Here is a 15254-nt window from a genome sequence, read left to right as displayed (position 1 = left end):
TAAAAATACTGATTCAACCAAACCTAAAACCTATTCCGCCCCCGCCCCCCCCTAAAGATATAGAATTAAGTCGGTGGCAGCGGAGGATGGCGGCGCGTTGCTGCCGGCCGGGACCCTCCCCGAGCGGCCGCCTGAGGCCGCTGCCTCCCTCTGCCTGCCAGCAGGGCCGGCCCGCTGCTCTGCCGGCTCCGGGGTCGAGGGGGGCGGGCTCTCCTCCTCCTCCTCCTTCCCGGCCTGCTTCTGGCGCTCCGCCTCCTTCTCCCTGCGCCGTTGCTCGGCTCCGGCCATGGCGGGGGAACAGCGGCGGCGGCGGCGGCAGCAGCCGGGCTAAGCGATGCTCGGGACCTTGACGCAGGTAAGGCCGACTCCGGAACGCTGCGCTGCGCTGCCCGGCCGCTAGAGGGGGCTGGAGAGCAGGGGGGCAGAAGCGGGGCGCAAAGCGGGAGGGGGCGCTAGGGCTGGCGGGGCTCTTTTGAAGCCCCCCCATAGCCTGTCTTGTCTTTCAGGCAAAGTGGGGCGGGGATATTTGGAGAAGGGGGGGGGCTCTTGCTGTCGTGCATGCTCCGGGGGCGCTCCGGAGGGCAGGATCTACGGGGGTGGGGAGGCTGCTTGCTTGCAGAATAGTGGGATTCGGGGGGGGCACTAGCAAAACAGGGGTGCGTACCGGGGATGCTGAGATGCTCCGGGAGCCGGAGAGGGGAGGGGGTGCAGATCAGGAGAGCGGGGGGGGGGGTGTTTTCCACCCTGGAGGAAGCTGTTGTGGGGGGGGTGCTGATTTGGGGGGGGGGTGTCTTTCCAGAGATGGGGCTAGTCTGATGCAGTAGGGAGGGAAGGAAAGCCCTCCGGGTCAGTCGCGTTCTCACGGGCGGTATACACGTTTCATAAATCTCGCTGGGCATCAATGGGAGGGGGTTCCTCTGGGGGGGGGCTGTTTGAGGAGGGGGAAGTCCTTCCGAGGGGGAGGGGCTGGAGGCGGGGCCGGGGAGGGGGAGGGGCGGCCCCTCCGCCATGCAAACGCCGCGCGCGCTCCTCTTCCCCCCGCCGAAGACCCCGGAGCGCATCTGGGGTTGCTAACAAAAGCCGCTTTTGGGGGGCTTCGCTTGCAGGCTTGCAGAAAGCGGCGGCGGAAGAAGAGGGTGGCGAGCCGTGCCGTGCCGTGCCGTGCCGTGCCGTGCCGTGCCGTGCCGTGCCGAGCTATTCCCTGGGCAGGTGAGTTGCTGTCTATCTGTCTGTCTGATGGGTGGCTGGCGTGGCTGGTCTTCCTTTGCAGCCAGGTCATTTGGGGTCACCGCCCCCCCCCCTTGGGGGAAAACTCTGGCCGGGGGGAGCCCCTCTCTCTCTCTCTCCCCGGGAATGGGGGGCTCCTCCGGGGCTGGGAGCCACTTTCCCTTAGCGGCGGACTTTCGCTTTCTCCAGCCGGCTTTTGCATCCATCCCCCCCCCCGCAAGGACGTCTTCCCAGCACCTGCCTCCCACTTTCCCTTTCACGCGCTCCCCCGCCTGCCTTTCACTCGCCTTGGACAATGGAGAGAGGGAGGGAAGAGGGGGGGGGGTCTCGCCGGCTTCATTGTTTCTTGGCGAGCCAAAGGCTGCTCGCCTCCCCCCCCCCCCGGCCTTGAAGGCAGAGAGAGGGAAGAGCTGAGACCGGGAAATCCGTTCCCTTGCAAAGCCTGGTTTTCGTTTTGGGTCTGGTTTTTGCAGAAAAAAAAAAGTTTCTTGGCGCCCGGCGTTGGTTTGCATGCGCGGGGCTTAGAGGCGGTGCAGGATTCCTGGAAACTCGCGGATCCTGTCGCTGAGGAAGGGGTTTCAGGCGGGCAGGAGAATCTGGGATACTTCTCGCTTTAAGTAAGTCGGGAGGGAGCATCATCTGTTGTCTGGCAGTTCAGAAAAGGGGGGGGGGGGGGACTTGAATTCCTCCCAGGTTTAGAAGTGGCCAGGAAGACACTTGCTTCCAAGAGCTGAGGGGGGACTATTAAGGCAAAGGTGCTGGCTATTAAGGTTTATCTTCTTTTGCCTGGTGGTCCCCCAAAGTTTGAGCTACTGTGATTTATTTTAATTTTAACTGCCTGGAGCTGGAGTTGCTAAGAGGAGCGACTTAAAGGAGACCGACTGGCTGCAGAAATGTGTACTGGTGTGAATTTGCTTTTCCGGTATCCCAAGCTTCCTTGACAAACTAAATTTTTTAAAGGTTGCAACTTGAAGCAGATGTTTGCAGCTTCCTCATTCGATGGTCAATGTTTTCTCCATCTCTTCCGTGCTGGTAGGCTGGAGAACAAAAGATTTTTCAGAAGGTACACGGTGGCAGGCTCGCCAATTACGTAATTGCTGTCCCTGGACAAAAGTGGAGCTTGCAGGACAGCCGGGCTTGCTGTTTATTATGAACGGCCCCCTCACCGGCTGCTCCCTCCCCCCCCCCCAACCATGATGCTCACCTTCACAATTCAGGGACAGGGAGCCTTTATGAGGCCTTCCAGCCGGTGATTCGGTGAGTTATTGCCCCACGCAACCCATTTGTAATTTCCTTTCTCTTTTTGCAAAATAAAAACTGATGGGCACATTGTCTCTCCACCCCCACCCAGCTTCCTGATTAGCGGGAGGGCTTGTTATTGAAAGACCCCTATTACAATGCTGGAGTGCCTTGAATATTCAAGACACTCAGTTGTGTTTGGAGGCTATGACCATAAATTTCTGATGCTTTCCATGCAACTTTTTCCCCCAGTTTTTTTTTTGTTAGTTTTCCAAATTTATAACAAACAAATAGAAAAAGAACATCAAAAACAGACAAACAAACAAGCATTTATCTTGACTGTAATAATTCCACTTTTGTTAACATTCTGGCTGAGTTTCCATATAAATCATTGTAGCAGTTTTCCGAAACTATTTTCACATAAAATTTACTTAGTCCATTAACATCTTTCTTTCTTTTCATTTTAACTTTAAACATATTATTCTGCAACATCACATATTGAAATCCTAGGCCTATCTGATATTCGCAAGTATTTCTATTTAAATTATCTTAACATGTTGTGTTGACCTGATTTGCGTTTGTTTGTTTGTTTGTTTTCTATGTGTGTTGTTTTCGTTTCCTTTGTGTGTATTTTTTCCCCAATGTCTTTATGTTTTTTGTTTCAAAGAACTCAATAAAAGAACTCAGTTGTAAAAAAATAAATTAAATAAATTATCTTAACACGTTTAGCTAAATAGTATTTAAATTTCTTCCATTCCTCTTGGTACTCCTCCTCCTCCTTCTGGTTGCGGACTCTTCCGGTCAGGTCGGCCAGCTCCCCAAAGTCCATCATCTTCATCTGCCAATCCTCCACTGTTGGTACTTCTTGTGATTTCCAATTTTTGGCCAACAAAATTCAGTTGTGGCCTGCTTTCCACGCAACTTTGTCCTTGGCTAATCTTCGGAGGAGCCCAGCCTGCTTCACAAATTCCCTTTGCCAATGGGAAAGGGTTTTTTTTTAAGGCTGGGATCCTAAACCTTGCGTGTCTGGGAGTAAGACCCATTGAATTCAGCAGCGCTTAACTGGAAACTCCCCCTTGGAACTGGGGGAGGCCGGTGGAGGGGGGCAGTTGCCGGCTGCAAGACTGACTTCCTCAGTCCCCCTTGAAGAGAGAGAGGTTTGAGTGGGCTGCAGAGCAATGGCCGGTTGTCACGGGCGCCTTTTCCTTTTGTGTCCCGGTCTCCCATCAAGGGGCGTCCTCTGCCCCTCTTGCGATGAAGCGCTGTCTGCTCCACACTGCATTTGATTTATGAGACAAGAGGCTCAGCACACGGACCATTAAATTGACACCTCCTGGAAATGGATGGGAGCCAAAGTCAAGATTGCCCCCTCTTAGTCTTTATTTGTTTAGTGACCCCAGAGCCTAATGCTTTAAACTGCACAGAAATTTAGCCTCTGAGACTGTCCCCTTACCATCCAGATTGGGACTCTGATGCGCAACCAAGCCAGTCACTTGCGCTCAGCCTAACCTACCTCACAGGGTTGTTGTGACGTTAAAGGGGAGGAGAGCTTACGGAGAGCCCCACTTTTGGGCTCCTTAGAGCAGGGATTCCCAAACTTGAGTCTCCAGCTGTTTTTGGACTACAGTTCCCATCAGAGTCCTGACTCCTGGCCCTGCTAGCTAGGGATGATGGGATTTGTAGTCCAACAACAGCTGGAGGTCCACGTTTGGGGACGTTAGAGGAAAAGTGGGATGTGATTGTAATAGGACAGATTTCTAAAAAGAACCAAGGAGCATCTTCAGTGCTGCTATGTTCAAATCTGAGCACCAGTGGAAGGAAGTTTACATGTGCTGCCTATAGGACAAACAAGGTCTGCTGATGATTCCTACTTCAAAATGTTGTGTTTGATTACTATTTGGGGTCTTCAAGGTCTCCCCTTATGTGGGTGAAGCTGTTGTTGTTTAGTCGTGTCCGACTCTTCATGACCCCCTGGACCAGAGCACACCAGGCACTCCTGTCTTCCACTGCCTCCCGCAGTTTGGTCAAACTCATGCTGGTAGCTTCGAGAACACTGTCCAACCATCTCGTCCTCCGTCGTCCCCTTCTCCTTGTGCCCTCCATCTTTCCCAACATCAGGGTCTTTTCCAAGGAGTCTTCTCTTCTCATGAGGAGGCCAAAGTATTGGAGCCTCAGCTTCAGGATCTGTCCTTCCAGTGGGCACTTAGGGCTGATTTCCTTCAGAATGGAGAGGTTGGATCTTCTTGCAGTCCATGGGATTCTCAAGAGTCTCCTCCAGCACTATAATTCAAAAGCATCCATTCTTCGGCGATCAGCCTTCTTTATGGTCCAGCTCTCACTTCCATACATCACTACTGGGGAAACCATAGCTTGAACTATACAGACTTTTGTTGGGAAGGTGATGTCTCTAGGGGCATAGCAAGTCAGAGCAAGAGCCCATTTAGCTCAGTATAGCCCACCAGGCAAGTCCATCTACCAAGAGACTGCGATCTACTCCCACTATAAAAAAACTGGCAGTGATTTACCCCTTGTCATTGCCAAGAGTTGTTGATCTTTTGGGGAGGGTGACCCAGAGTTGTTGAGCTTTTCTGGGGGGTCGATCAGGAGCACCCTGGAGATCCAGCGATCTACCTGGAACACCCCCGCAATCTACTGGTAGATCACAATCTACCTGTTGTAAATGCCTGCACTAACTGGCAGCAGCTCTCCAAGGTTTCAGACAGAGGGTATTTCCCCTCCCCAGCCATTCCTACCTGGAAATGCTGGGAGTTCATTCTCTCCCCCCTCCCCCCCAGCTGTTTCCTCCCATGTGAGTAGGATGTAAGGTTATCAACTGACCGGAATAATCATAATAAAAAACCTTGGCCCAACTTGCCCCTGTGATTTTAACAGCAGCTTGATCTGTCGAGACTGACAGCTTTTCACAGCCCAGGAGAGGCAATCTAGCCGCTGCTTGTCGGACAGGTGTGGCAGTTCATAGAAGGGTGGCAGCTTTTGCAAGGCAGGTGAGGAGGTGTTTGGTTTCTGAACTGAGTCCTATGCCAAAAGAAGCGAGGGGACCTTTTCCTTATTCCAAGTAAGACCATGGCTCCATCTGGCTCAATATTGCCTACACTGGCTGGCAGAGGCTCTCCAGGGTTTCAGGCAGGGGGCCTTCCTAGCCCTTCTTGGAGATGCCAGGTAGATCTAACCACTGAACAACGTCCTTGTAGGGCAGGCATAGGCAAACTCGGCCCTCCAGATGTTTTGGGACTACAACTCCCATCATCCCTAGCTAACAGGACCAGTGGTCAGGCATGGTGGGAACTGTAGTCTCAAAAACATCTGGAGGGCCGATTTGCCTATGCCTGTGGTAGGGCATATAAAATTTATTTATCTGCCACCGTGCCATAAAATATATGAGCAGTTTACAGCAGTGAAACATAAAAACCATAAAGAAATTTTAAAAAATTCAATTAACAATTGTGGAAAGATTTATTCTCCCAATGGTCTGCGTAGGCCTGGTGGAATGGAAATGTTTTCAGCAAGTTTAGACCCGCTGACTGTCTAGTGCCAGAGTGTTATGGGCCAACGCAGAGCCTATGAACCTCGAAAGCTGCCATGGGGGCTCTGATCTGCCTCCCCAGTTGAAGGCAGCGATGCTTTTGAATACCAGTTGCTGGAAACCACAGGAAGGGCGTGTTGCTCTTGTGATCGGATCCTGGTTTCGTACAGGCATCTAGCTGGCCAGTGTGAGAACAGTATGCTGGACTAGATGGGCCACTGGCCTGATCCTGAAGGTTCTACTTAGGTTCTTATAGTCGGACCATAAGGGGCCCATATAGCTAAGTGTTGTTGTTGTTGAGTCGTTTAGTTGTGTCCGACCCCCTGGACCAGAGCACGCCAGGCACTCCTGTCTTCCACTGCCTCCCGCAGTTGGGTCAAACTCATGCTGGTAGCTTCGAGAACACTGTCCCACCATCTCGTCCTCTGTCGTCCCCTTCTCCTTGTGCCCTCCATCTTTCCCAACATCAGGGTCTTCTCCAGGGAGTCTTCTCTTCTCATGAGGTGGCCAAAGTCTTGGAGCCTCAGCTTCACGATCTGTCCTTCCAGTGAGCATTCAGGGCTGATTTCCTTCAGAATGGAGAGGTTGGATCTTCTTGCAGTCCATGGGACTCTCAAGAGTCTCCTCCAGCACCATAATTCAAAAGCATCAATTCTTCGGCAATCAGCCTTCTTGATGGTCCAGCTCTCACTTCCATACATCACTACTGGGAAAACCATGGCTTTAACTCTATGGACCTTTGTTGGCAAGGTGATGTCTCTGCTTTTTAAGATGCTGTCTAGGTTTATCATTGCTTTTCTCCCAAGAAGCAGGCGTCTTTTAATTTTGTGGCTGCTGTCACCATCTGCAGTGATCATGGAGCCCAAGAAGCTCTCTGTGGTAGCTTATCTTAAAGTTTTAAGTCTGTACACTTATCGCATTTATAAATTTCAAATTTATTGTTGTACATTGTTTTAAATGTTTGTTTTCCTTCTGGGATTGTACCCCCAAGTGTGTTTTATAAGCTGGTCTCCTACCGTAATAAATTATCTAGCCATCTATCTATCTACCTACTCTCACTGGCAGCAGCTGTTCAGGGTTTCAGATGGGGACATTCCCAGCCCTGCCTGGAGAAGGCAGGAATCGAATGCAGGACTTTCTAATAGAGCTGACACTGCTGTTAATTCTGTGTGACATTTGCATGTGTATCTTGGAAGGTTGGCAGAGTCTTGTCCAAATGCATGACTTCAGAGTAGACCTATATGCAAGCCAGCCCCGGAAGTGATTTGGGGTCCTCCCCTCCCCCCCAAAAAAAGCCATCGGCACAAAAGACTGCAGCCTTGATACCTGCTTCCTGAGAGGAGTGCTTCCTAGCTCTGATGTGGTGACACCCGACTGCTCAATTAAGAGGTTGTTAATTGCCTGACTACTTGACGATTAATCAATCCCTAACACCTGCAGCCTGGGAAGTAATTGAGAGCGGTGGGAAAGACGAGGGAGCTCCTTGTCTCCGTCTTCGCTCTGGGCTCCAGTTCCTTTGAAGAACTGCTCCCTTCCAGAGTCATCATTCAGTCCCAGCATGGCCTGGGCGCCCCGTAGAAAGAGTCTGCATTAAATAATGTTTAAATTTGTAGTCTGGGGACGTGGGCTTTGGGAAAGCCAAGCCACTGCTAAGTGCTGGATGGACGGAATGATTTGTTCCAAGTTCAGCGAAGGTGCTTTGGGGTGGCTTGCATGGAAGCATCCCTTTGTGATAATCCCCCTGCATGCGAAGAGCTAGCAAGTCAGGGATGGACCTGATGTTCTAGCTTTCTGCATGCAGGGATGTTCAGAAGCTGGAATGTGTGCAGAGGAGGGCAGCCAAGATGATCACAGGCAGTGTCAGATTTACGTATAAGCTAAACAAGCTATAGCTTAGGGCTCCACTCTCTTGCGGCCCCCCAAAAATATACTTCTTCTTAATTGTATTTCACTATTAATGTACATCTTCTTAATTGTATTTCAGTTCAACAATTACTTTGATAAAATACATATTTTGTTATGTGTAAATGGCTTTAGATACACATCAGGTCCATAAATTACCATATAGCATATATTCAACACAAAAAACAGCGACCATTTGTTGTTGACAAAGGACAGCTGGACATAGAAAGGGCCCCATCACTTTCAGGAGCTTAGGGCCTTGTTGTTGTTTAGTCGTGTCCGACTCTTCGTGACCCCCTGGACCAGAGCACGCCAGGCACTCCTGTCTTCCACTGCCTCCCGCAGTTTGGTCAAACTCATACTGGTAGCTTCAAGAGCACTGTCCCACCATCTCGTCCTCTGTCGTACCCTTCTCCTTGTGCCCTCCATCTTTCCCAACACCAGGGTCTTTTCCAGGGAGTTTTCTCTTCTCATGAGGTGGCCAAAGTCTTGGAGCCTCAGCTTCAGGATCTGTCCTTCCAGTGAGCACTCAGGGCTGATTTCCTTAAGAATGGAGAGGTTGGATCTTCATGCAGTCCATGGGACTCTCAAGAGTCTCCTCCAGCACCATAATTCAAAAGCATCCATTCTTCGACGATCAGCCTTCTTTATGCTCCAGCTCTCACTTCCATACATTACTACTGGGAAAACCATGGCTTGAACTATACGGATCTTTGTTGGCAAGGTGATGTCTCTGCTTTTTAAGATGCTGTCTAGGTTTGTCATTGCTTTTCGCTTAGGGCCTTATCAAACCTAAATCTGGCCCTGATCATGGGTCTGGAAACCAAGGAAGGGTTGAGGAAAAGAGCAGACTGAGACAGGATAGACATCTTCAAAAAAATCTGAAGGACTACTACATGGAAGGTGGAACAAGCTTGTATTCTGCGTCTCCAGAGGGTAGGACCCGAACCAGTGGGTCCAAATGAAAAGAAAAGAAATGCTGACCAAATATTAGGATGAACTTCCTGATAGTAAGAGTTCTGTACCTGTCTTGGTCACAAGCCCTGAAATGTTCTAGATCTAGAGGATGAAAGGGGAAGAGCCGTAACTCAGTGGTCCAGCTTTTGCTACGTATAAAGAAGGTCAGTCCAATATTGCATCTTCATATAGGGAATATCGCCTGGAGAGCTGCTGCCAGCCAGTGTTGGCCATACTGAGCTTGAGGGACGCCAGCGGTTCAGTGCTGCAAAAGGCAGCTTCCTGTGTTCCTATAAAAGCAGCACCAGGAGCCTGCATAGCTCAGCTGGTTGGAGCATGGTGCTGATCATGCCAAGGTTATAGGTTTGATCTCTGCGTATTCCTGCATTTCAGCGGTTTGGACTAGATGACCCTCGGGGTCCCTTCCAAGACTTCAGTTCTATGGTTCTGTGAACTGGGCCTGGAAGCAAGCCAGGTGAAATTTTCCAATCTAATCTCTTAGTATGCATTTCTTATTTTCCCTGTTACATTTAAAACTCATAACTAATATCTCTATTTTTTATCTACTTTGTAGCACTTCATATAGGGACGCAGGTGGCGCTGTGGGTTAAAGCCTCAGCGCCTAGGGCTTGCCGATCGAAAGGTCGGCGGTTCGAATCCCTGCGGCGGGGTGCGCTCCCGCTGCTCGGTCCCAGCGCCTGCCAACCTAGCAGTTCAAAAGCACCTCCGGGTGCAAGTAGATAAATAGGGACCGCTTACCAGCGGGAAGGTAAACGGCGTTTCCGTGTGCGGCTCTGGCTCGCCAGAGCAGCGATGTCACGCTGGCCACGTGACCCGGAAGTGTCTCCGGACAGCGCTGGCCCCTGGCCTCTTAAGTGAGATGGGCGCACAACCCCAGAGTCTGTCAAGACTGGCCCGTACGGGCAGGGGTACCTTTACCTTTACCTTTTAGCACTTCGTATATTTCTCCTTATGAAACTTCTTGTAGTCCTACTAGCGTAATTTGTTGATTACAGTTGCTCTTCAAATAATTCATATACTTCTTCCAATCTTCGGTAAATCTCTGGTCCCGCAGGTTTCGAATCCTTCCTGTCATTTTGTCCAATTCTGCATAGTCCATTATTTTCGTCTGCCATTCTTCTTTCGTCTGAATTTCTTCTTGTTTCCATTTCTGGGCTAACAATACTCTTGCCGCAGTTGTTGCATATAAAAACAATTTAACATCTTGCCTATTCATGTCCTGACCTATAATACCAAGTAAAAACGCTTCTTTTTTTAAAAAAAGAATGTATATATCAACATCTCTTTCATCTCATTATATATCATTTCCCAGAAGTTCTTTACTTTTTTACATTCCCATCTTCTGGGCATCTCAATCACTTATTTATGACTGAACAGACTAGAAATGCCTTCCTTGCTTTGCGTTTAACATTTTACCGCTCTTACCCCTATTTCACGTGAGTTTGTATTTACGATTCTGAGCCGCCGCAAGTCATAAAATAGCCACTTATTAATAATAGCTGCTATCGCTGGATCAAGCTCAACATCAGTGTTGTCGAATTAATTAAACTACATAGTCTCAATTGGATTTTGAAGAAATGTGCAGTAAATGGTGACTGTTTTCAATTTTGTTGTGCTATTATCTTCCGTAGTGGAGTGTGCAAAACACTATTCCGAATCACGCTTTTTATAGGGTAGACGCCCCATATCATCTAGGAAGTGGGGTGCCATTTTCTTTCTGAGTAAAACGCAGGGGGCCGTGTTCCAGAAGCTAGTCCTCATTAATAATAATAATGTAATAATAATTTATTACTTATACCCCGCCCATCTGGCTGGGTCTCCCCAGCCACTCTGGGCAGCTTCCAACAGGAGATTAAAAATACATTAAAACGTCAGTCATTAAAAAAACTTCCCTAAACATTAAGCTGTTTCTTCCTTGCTTCACCTGAATCTATGCCCACCCACTAACCCCTGTGCTCAGTTCCACATATGGGATGAATTGGGCTCTTGCCCAGGAAAATGTCCAATGTCAGTGCTGTTTTGTACCCTTGAAACTATCTGATAGTCCCTTGAACAAAAGCCGGCATGTCGGCCTCAGCTCTCTGTCCCTCTCCTCCTCCTCCTCCTCCTCCTCCTCCTCCTCTTCCCACCCGCTGCGATAACCATGTTTTGTTTGCAAGCGTCCTCTCTAAAGGATTGGTTTGTGATGAGCTAATGCCATTATTCTTAGGAGGCCTCATTAAGTTCACCTGTACATGGAGCTTGAGTCCGCGGCCCAAAGGTGCAAGAACTGTAGAACACGGGGTCCCTCGTCCAGTTTGAAACCAGACCAGACCCTGCTTAGCTTTGCAATGTGCTAGCAGTTCTATTGCTGCAAGAGGACATGTGCTTTGGAAGCTGCCTTCATCTCAGATCATTTACAGTCTCAAAGCACCAACACTGTATCATAACAGATAGTGTAGGCCAGGGGTCTGCATACTTTTCCAGCAGGGGGCCAGTCCACTGTCCCTCAGACTTTGTGGGTGGGCCAGACTTTATATATATTTTTTTAATGAACAAATTCCTATGCCTCACAAATAAGCCAGAGATGCATTTTAAATAAAAGCACATACAGTGGTACCTTGGGTTAAGTACTTAATTCATTCCAGAGGTCTGTTCTTAACCTGAAACTGTTCTTAACCTGAAGTACCACTTTAGCTAATGGGGTCTCCTGCTGCCGTTGTGCCGCCGGAGAACGATTTCTGTTCTCATCCTGAAGCAAAGTTCTTAACCTGAGGTAATATTTCTGGGTTAGCGGAGTCTGTAACCTGAAGCGTATGTAACCTGAAGTGTATGTAACCTGAGGTACCACTGTATTCCACTCATGTAAAAACACCAGGCAGGCCCCACAAATAACTCAGAGATGCATTTTAAATAAAAGGACACATTCTACTCATGTAAAAACATGCTGGTTCCCAGACTGTCCGCGGGCCGGATTGAGAAGGCGATTGGGCTGGATCCGGCCCCCAGGCCTTAGTTTGCCTACCCATGGTGTAGGCCTTGGAATATTAATTGTCATTGCCGTTGGACTCTATAGCCTACCATGGTATCTCAACTAGCAAACCAAGATTTGCAGCCCAAAGGCACTAAAGGCAGCCCTGTTTAGGGGAGCTTTTAATGTTTAATAGGTTATCGTATTTTAGTGTTTTGCTGGAAGCCGCCCGGAGTGGCTGGGGGGACCCAGCCAGATGGGCGTGGTTAAATTAATAATAATAATAATAATAATAATAATAATAATAATAATTTGGTGGGTTTCACAACTGGAGTGTTTCATTACACATCCGACACCTGTTACGTTTTTCCACCTCAAGTTAAGACTTGAGACAAACTTCATTCTCACCTGTCAAAACTATTCCTCCCCCCTCCCTGATCAGAGTTTATAAGAGAGGGAAGGAGCTTGGCCTCAGGTAGATTATTATTCTTATATTTATTTATATTCCACTTTCCCCCCCTGACAGATCAGCAAATAAGTAAATGATGAGAGCCAAACTAGGCAGTGATAGTCTGTGGTCCAGAAGTGCTCAAATGCTGGCTGCTGTGCCAGTTCAGGTTGGCCACTCATGCCCTAAGACATGGGTGGAGAACCTTGTGCCCAGGGCCCAAATGTGCCCCTCCATGCCTCTTTTCCTGGCCCTTGAGGCTCTCCTTAGGCAACATGTCTCGCCCATCTCGCTTCACATGTTGGGTGCTTTTGCCTGGTTCAGGAGTGTCCTTGAACTCTGCCTTATGATAGAGTTACAAGCTTGGTGGATCAGGGGAATGCTGTGGACATAGTGTATCTTGATTTCAGTAGGGCTTTTGACAAAGTCCCCCTTGAAACTATTGCAAGGAAGCTGGTAAAATGTGGGTTGGACGTGTGTGTGGTTTGGAAGCTGCACGGTCAGGGAAAAAACAATGCTGTCCAGGGTTGTAAAGACTGCGGAGAGAATAATTGGTTGCACTCTTCCCACCTTGGATCAAATCTACGCTTCCAGGTGTCATAAGAAAGCTGCAGAGATAGCGCAGGATAGTGCGCACCCCAGAAATGATCTCTTTCAGCTTCTGCCTTCTGGAAGAAGGTGCAGGGTTATAAAGGCTAGGATTAGCCGCCTGAGAAACAGTTTCTATCCAAATATGTTTTTGGTTTTAAACGCAGTGTAAGGTAGTCTCTATGGGAGTATATTGTATTTAATTATGGGATATCAGAGTTTTTAGGGGGCTAACCAGCCTGGGATAGTAGGCTTGTTGGTTTCTGAATGTCTGATGTAGATTTTTTCAATTTTGTTGTTCTGTATGGGACAATGACAATAAAGATTATTGTATCGTATCGTAACTGTAAGGTGGATTTGTAGCTGGTTGATTGACCGAACCCAAAGAGTACTCATTCATGGTTCTTCATCATCCTGGAAAAAAGCGACAAGTGGGGTGCCACAGGGTTCTGTCCTGGGCCCCTTGTTGTTCATTGTCTTTATAAATGTTGTCGTTGTTTAGTCGTTTAGTGGTGTCCGACTCTTCGTGACCCCCTGGACCAGAGCCCGCCAGGCCCTCCTGTCTTCCACTGCCTCCCGCAGTTTGGTCAGACTCATGTTTGTAGCTTCGAGAACACTGTCCCACCATCTCGTCCTCCGTCGTCCCCTTCTTCTTGTGCCCTCAATCTTTCCCAACATCCTTTATAAATGACAGATGAAGGAATTGAGGGGACGCTCATCCAATTTGCTGATGACACCAAATTGGGAGAGGTAGCCAGTGCTGCAGAAGACAGAATAGGGATTCAATATGACCTTAACAGATTTGAAAACTGGTCCCTTCCAACTCTCCAGGTCTAGGAATATGTTTGCTCCCTTTTCTTAATGAAGCAAAGCGCCGCATCTCGTTCTTCCGTCTCCTAGAAACCTGGTGTTTCCTTAATACCTTTCCACCGGAGCGTGGGAGTAAGAGGCAGTCTTAAAATAGCCATCAGCCTTACGGTCAAGCGAGCAGATCTTGCAAGGCTTTCCTTGCTGAGCCATCTGTTCCAACATTAAAAAAAAAAGAGACCAACTTGGGGAGAATTAAAGTCACGACACGGACACCCAGGTTGTGCATGAATGGAAGGGGGGTGGCACTGAGTTAGCGGGGTCTGGGAGGTCCGAACGAATTTCTCTCCCAGATATCCGTGACTCTCTTTTTGAAGATCCAGCAGTGCAGGCCAGCAGGAGCAAGCCTTGAAAGGGACCGGATCTGTGCAAGAGCACCTGGTGCAGATTTGACCGGACTCAGCTGCTCCCCGCTCTGCCAGCTGTGGCCGAGGGCTGGTCAAGCCTGGCCTATTATTGCATCTCTGGGTGGGGAGCAATTGAGCAAACGGCAAAGCAGTCCAGGCATTCCAGCCGCGCTCTCAGCTGCCCGGCCATCTGGAGGGGAGATGAAAAGGCCCACGTCGAAACGCTGCCTTTTGTTTTGGTGATTTGGAGCCCCCTCCCTTCCCCCCCCCCCCCGGCTCTTTGACATCTCTTCCTCAACCTCCTCCAAATCTCCCAGGTGCGTTTTTCAAAAGCTAAGTCGAAACGTGGTTTATATTATTATTGTGATTACAGAAGTCGCAGGTCCAGCTCAAGGGAAGTAACCAAGGGAGACGGAGGACTCGCCTTCTGTGGAGGATTTTAAGATGCTTGGATGGCCATCTGTCATGGATGCTTGAGCTGAGATGCCTGCATGGCAGGGGGTTGGACTAGATGACCCCCAGGGTTCCCTTCCAACTCTACAATTCTATGATTTGATAGTCCCACTCGATTCTGCCTTGGTCAGACCACACCTGGAGTCGTGTGTCCGGTTCTGGGTGCCGTAGTTTAGGAAGGATATTGACAAGTTGTAAGGTGTGCAGAGGAGGGCAACCAAGATGATCAAGGGTCTGGAAACCAAGCCTTATGTGGGAATGTTCAGGGATGCAGGAGAGGATATATTGTTTGATTATAGCCTTTCCAACTTGTGTTAACAAGTTCACAATTTTAGCAGAGTAACATTCTCCCTTTTTAAACTCACAGTGGATGCGTTTGCTTAGGCTCGCTAAAGCCTCTATGATAACTGTTCTGGTAAAGGTAAAGGGACCCCTGACCATTAGGTTCAGTCATGACCGACTCTGGGGTTGCGGTGCTCATCTTGCTTTACTGGCCGAGGGAGCCGGCGTACAGCTTCCGGGTCATGACTAAGCGCTTCTGGTGAACCAGAGCAGCACACGGAAACGCCGTTTACCTTCCCACCGGATCGGTACCTATTTATCTACTTGCACTTTGACGTGCTTTCAAACTGCTAGGTGGGCAGGAGCAGGGACCGAGCGACGGGAGCTCACCCCGTTGCGGGGATTCGAACCACTGACCTTCTGATTGGC

At 49.1% G+C, this 15254-nt stretch overlaps 1 protein-coding gene across 11 annotated transcripts in view; it reads left to right on the top strand.

Moving 5' to 3' along the window:
• The first annotated feature begins 1043 nt into the window (after window positions 1-1043).
• The window catches only part of NIN (ninein), a 144346-nt gene continuing 130135 nt past the window's right edge, over window positions 1044-15254 (top strand). For 5 of the 11 annotated variants that reach the window (XR_013839628.1, XM_079979024.1, XM_079979026.1 and 2 more), the window contains exon 1: window positions 1046-1209. The gene's annotated coding sequence lies outside the window, so the exon portion shown is untranslated. Of the gene's footprint in view, window positions 1210-15254 lie in introns of all 11 variants that reach the window. The other 6 variants (XM_079979021.1, XM_079979030.1, XM_079979029.1 and 3 more) reach the window with 4 other exon arrangements.

The sequence above is a fragment of the Podarcis cretensis genome, assembly GCF_951804945.1.
Source record: "Podarcis cretensis genome assembly, chromosome: 1".
Lineage (NCBI taxonomy): Eukaryota > Metazoa > Chordata > Lepidosauria > Squamata > Lacertidae > Podarcis > Podarcis cretensis.
Note: the sequence above shows the minus strand (reverse complement) of the source record. Positions and strands in the feature narration are given on the sequence as shown.